The following is a 6,000-nucleotide window of genomic DNA, read 5'->3' on the forward strand; positions in this document are numbered from 1 at the left end:
TAAGGAGTTGTAAATAAGGCGGCCGGTTGCGCGGCTCCCCTCGTTTTCCTTCGGTGTCTCTCACTCGGTGTCGACCTCCCGGCGCGCCTGCCCCTCCGCCGAACCGCGTTTTCCCCGTTTTTCTACCGTGCTGCTTCCCCGTAGATCGGACGGACTTGAGAGCTCCTTTTTAAAAAGCAGTCGTATATGAGAATTTCGTAATAATCCACCTGTCTGTGTTTCGAGACAAAGGCATTCGTCAGGTGCAGCAACACACGTGAAATGCACGCTCTAAAACCTCTTACGAACCCTTTCCTACCGCGGAAGTTTCCGACGCATTTTTCAACGCTCCCTGCTGTCATAACTAAACACTTACTTAGAGCTTGAGTTACGCTTTTAAAACTTCCATGTTGCATAAAAACACAGAGGCACAGCACTGGTATTCACAAATTACTGAATTCTCCATCATTCTCTCATTAAAACATTTACCCTTGTGTAGATCAGACGATGGTCTCGCCCACTTGTGGACTATTTGAGATCAGAAATAGAGTGATTATTCATCACTGATACATTGACTTATTGGTAGGAATAGCGCAGGTTAGAGAAATCGGTCATAGTTTTCCCACCAGCCTCCTTGGCTTAAAAGTACTGCTTTCGCTTCTGTTTTATATGCATCCTTCACATTTGCATGTGTATAACAAATGCAGATAATGTGGACACCATGTGTATCTATCATTCACATCTATCTGCAATCCGTTTGTTATTCAAAAGGATGTATTAACCCAGAGGGCTCACACACAGAAAGGACGCCGAAGTGATGTAATAGAAACTGAAATCCATGTGAAAGTGAGGGTGACACATGACCAGGCACCCAACATCTAAATGAGGAAACATCTGTGTAGCAGAGAGCTAATTAGAGTTAGCATGTTTAGTGGAGGAGTGGAAGGGTTGTTATGTGATTAATGAAATAGTACGGAGGAACGCAGTGAGCATAAATAGTTCAATATATCCAAATCAAAAACATCTCGGACATGAAATTACAGTTGCCCATTTTGTGCTGGTGCAGTTTATCTAGAGGACAATCATCTAAACACCGTCTCTCTCTGATGGCTGAACATACTATTGTTTTCTCATTTACAGTACAATCCTATTTACAGAGATAATTCGTTCAAATAATGCAAACATATGTATCAAAGCAACATACCAAGAAGCTATTGCCTGTTCTCATTTGAAAGGCAGTAGTCATCTGGAAATGTAAATTCAAAGCTAGTCACTTCTAGATATTACATGACACCATGTCAGGACCCTAAAAAGCTACTGGGGCAGAACCCAGAAATGGAGGATTGCAAGCTGATGTGTTTGACATTCTTTATAGCCAAAAATATTATAATATTTAAAAATACTATTTTTAGCTTTATATTCTTTTTCATCGAAAAATATTATCTCTAGTGGTCTTGCATGTCATATTCAGAGCTTAGCCTAGAAAGAATACTTAATAGTTTATGGCTATAAGACCTTAATAAAGCCAGCCCTAAGAATAGCTAAACATAATTGCAGCAGTTTAGGAAGGAACACAAACACTAACTCAGCACCGGGAAGGCATCCTGATGAACTGTTTGGTGTTCTTCCGTCTCTTTAATTGTGTTCCTGAAAGCTGGTAGCTACATGTTTCTGTACACTTGCTAACATAGTATTTACTGCTTCTAACTGTACACAAGATCTGTAACGTTAATGATATGAGACACTTGGCTGTTTGATCACAAATCGCAATAACTACATTTTTACCCCAGAACCGTTGTAACGTGTTTTCACGTGCTGCAGAACAGACTCCGGAGGTCATGAGTCAGGTACATCAGGTGTGGTATCAAATAATGCAGCAGCATTTTCTGTTAGCTTTAGGTATAGATTATCTTAGATGGAAAGGTAAAAGATAATGAAAGCACTACATACAAGCCAAATGTTATTTATTAAACTGTTGTTTCTTGATAAGCAAAGCAAAATGTTCTTCCTTTGGAAACTGGAGGAACCCAGTCAAATAACCACTCCATTTGTGGGGACAAACTGTCTACAGAGATAGTTTTTTCTGCCAAACACCTTAGCACTGCTTATTATAAAAATTGTCAGATTTGATTTGAGGCCTCAGGTGCAACTCTGAAACAAAGGACGAGTTTCTAACTTGTGATGGATGGTACCAATCATTGTGTGACTCAGGCTGTTCCTATGGTTTCACACACAATATGCATTACAGTGCATATTCTGGGTTGTATCAGAGTGTGTGGGCAGGCTTTTCTTTTCAGGATCTGGTCCAGAATTGTTTGTTTGCAGTAGTTTATGGCTTGGCTCATCTATTATGGTATTGCTGGTTGCTGTGCCTGTCCTCCAAAGATTTTTGTCAGAGATGTGTCAGGACTTGGCACCCAATTTTTCATTTGTTTTAAAAAAACCTACCTCTATGTCGGTTTCTTGCACTTCTTACCAGCGGAGGATGTCTGGCTCTGGCAGGAGAATGCTTGACGTAGTGCTAGAAAGCAGCGCGTGTGTGCAAGTGTGCATATGGGCATATATACGGAAGAAATCTCATCCCCGGGAACATTCTCTACAGGCCCACGGAGGCTTTTTTCAAATTGGAGCGCACTGCAGACTCTTCGTTTTGCGCTGGCTGGACACAGTCATAAGGAATTGCAATGCTAGCCAGCAATTGCGTGCCCCAGTTTCTTTCTTCTTCATTGGTTTCAGTCTTCCCAACATCTGTAGAAAAGGATAGGCATGACAGGAGAGTTGCTGTAGCTGTGCTGTTCCCCTTCCTCTAAAACAACTCAGTTCTTTTTGCTTTTCTCCCCCTTACCCCTTGAGGGTCACCCACCCATCAGGCAGCTCCATCTAGAGGCTTCTACTGGGACCCTGCCTACCTACCCAGCCTCTCAGCTGGACATGCCCAGGGCAGCAGGGGGGGGACGGGACAATCTGGCCAAACCTTTGCCTTGCTCCCATTTGAATTTCCCCTCAGTTTCTGAACACCAAGATTTGCTCAAGATAGGTACAACATTACAGACTGTTCTTTTTCAGATATTGGAAAGATGGTCAGACTTATGGATAGCATTTGAAATAAAGCTATTAAAATTTATTGTTTTGTAGGTTCTGCAGCTGATGGAACTATTACAGTCCTGTGGGAAGCAGAAGGAAAACCAGTTGGATAAAGATATAAAAATGTGCAATTATTTTTAACTAGTGGATAAAAAACTGCAGAGAAATAGTTTCTATTTCACATGGCTGTAATTGAATAGATTAAACCCAAGGATGGTTCATTTCTTTGGACTGTTTTGTGGTTTTCTTTCAACAGCAGTGACTGTGATAACTGAAGGTGGGTAATCAGCTCTGGCATGCAAAGGTGGCTCATCAACCTCGTTTCTGTGATGGGTAAAACCAGATACCAGGTGACTCAAATCATAGCAGGCAAAAGACTAGCCTGCCTGTCTGAATTAAATATATGCAGTGTGGTTTCTAGTGTTTGAATTTACACCTTTTGGCATTGCTCAGTCAATCAAAATGTGCGATTAGCCAGTAAAAACACATTGGGGCTGCATGTCACAGGAGTGTCAAAGAACATCCACTGTCTACCGAGCACTCTGAAGGGCACAAGCCTGATCTCAGTGGAGTCACTGCGTATCTAGAGATTCAAATGAGAACGGGTTTATTATACGTTAGTGAAGGCCCAAAAGACCGATGCTTAAGCCAGGCATCCTACAGGGAAAGCAATGTTCTGCCATCTGACAGGCACAGATCGCCACCCTAAGTGTCTGCACAGAGGTATCTTGGCATCAGCAAGGGGCAAAGAAAGGAGGAAAAAAAGGAAGAAGCAGCACAGCAAAAGCATAATTTCTGCTGTCCTCTTTTGCTCCTTTAGACTTATTTCAGCCTCATTAGATCACCTAACACTTTTTCTAAGAGAGCACATTTTCCTACACTATCCAGTTGTGGAAGCCCCCAAGAAATTTAATCATCCAACTCAGAAGTGAGGGCTCCACACTTGCACACTTGTCAGAAAAGACAACACAGGCAGTGGAGACGGGGCTGGGCTGACTAAAATAATGTATATGGGGTCTGTGCTGTTCCAGGAACAAGAAACCAGCTGCCCGAGCTGACAATGAAGAACAAGATTGCATGTTTATGTATGCACACAGGCCATTTTGAAATAATTTTCTCTAGTGCTTTGTTCCCTTTCCTAATAACCCAACTTGTTTATCACTATAGCAACCAGCAACAGATTCCTGGAAAGAATAACTGCAAATGCCCATTTGGACCATTGTGGTCACAGGCAGTTGGTAAGAGCAAGGTGTCATACCTGCCTCCCAGAGCTCTGAAATGCCACGTATGGATAGAGTGGGGTGAGGCAGGCGTGACATGGTGTGACCTAGTGCGAGGGGGACATGCAGAGCGAACAAGGCTATGCATAGCTTGACGGAAGCCGTCACAAAAATAAAAATTGTTTTAATTGAAAATAAATGTGTAAGGCAAAATAAGTTTGAAATGCAGAGCTGAATCCTCAATGCTGAAAATATTCAATTATCCCTCCGTGCCACAGGCTTCAGTGATGAAGACTGGAAGAGGTGGGAAACAGATGTGCAAAGAATCTGCTCAGGGGAGGTCCTCCAGGCGCGGGTACGGATGGAAATCAGTGCTCTCAGCAAACATCTGCTGCCAGCAAACACCTCTGAAACCTGTGCCAGTGAGGTCCTGAGCCACGTTCCAGGCGACATCTCACAACTACAGCATTTGCTCAAGGGGCAAAAGTCGGTGGGGCAGAGCAAGAGATGGAATCTCTGGAGATAACTTCCAGGGGTAACATAATTACACAGAGGGGAAAGCGCTTATTTGTTTTTCAGCCTAGAACACAGCACGCACAAAAAACCTATGTTCCAGGAATATTAGCAGAAATGCAAACTCAGGCATTCAAGAATCAGAAGTACTACAACTAAGATTGCCTGCTGAACCTTAAAGTGGTGTCTTCAAGCACTTGCCTTACGATTCAGCCTTTGTATCTTCAATCCTTTTTTAAATCTACCTTTTCAGATAATATGAAGAGATCATCCTTACGCTGTTTGGCTACCCATCCCCTGTATCCGTATAACTCATATCAGAAACCCCTGAGCTCCCCCTGAGTCCTGGCACCTGGTCAGTTTGCTTATACTTTGAGTAGGCCCTGGGTATGAAAAAGTTAAAGTTAAAAGCTGTAAGGTTGAAAAAGGCTACTTGACCCTTGGTCCTGATACGAAGAGGGCTGAATGTTTTATTCCATATTTTGTTTGTAATGTAATGTTATATTAATGAGATAATGTTGTTGTAGCACCAGTGTCCTAGCATATGTCAAGCAAGCTTGTAAGGAGACAAATCTTCTAGCAGACTACATGATACAGTAAAAAAACCCCAAGCAGACAAGTGCTCAGGGATAAAGCTTTTCTTTGGGTCTGAAACAGCGACTTACTGAAATGCCCTCAGAAAAGGAACCACTCCAGGTTATTCCCTGGAGTTATTACTCATAAAGAAAATGTTTGCTTTCACCATGTTGTGATTTTTTTGTAAGAGTCTCAAGTTAATGATTTTTTTTTTTTTGTCCTTGCGAAGTCAAAAGGTCTGCTCCAGTTTCTCTTGAAATCATAAAGGAGCCTCCCACACCTTTATGTTTTAGACCTACATGAAGCCTTGTTGACAGAATTAATTGTTTTAGCATAATCAGATGTGGGCTTAAACCAGCATTGTCAAATGCAAGGAAACTTCTCGGCAAGCACGTTTTGCCCTACTTGAAGACTAAATCAGCCCTGCGTGAATCTACTATTTTTTATCTCACTGTCCAAACCCTGACCTGGGCTGACAGCAGTGACACCGAGACAGCTAGCAATCACCGTGGTAAGTGGGTACTGTATGACAGGGATTGCAAACCATCTTGCAAGGCAGCTGCGTGACAGCTCATGTTGTGAACCAGCAGACAGGAAAGTTTCTTGGTCTTGGCTGGGGACTTGGTTT

This window comes from Haliaeetus albicilla, chromosome 17, assembly GCF_947461875.1.
Source record: "Haliaeetus albicilla chromosome 17, bHalAlb1.1, whole genome shotgun sequence".
Lineage (NCBI taxonomy): Eukaryota > Metazoa > Chordata > Aves > Accipitriformes > Accipitridae > Haliaeetus > Haliaeetus albicilla.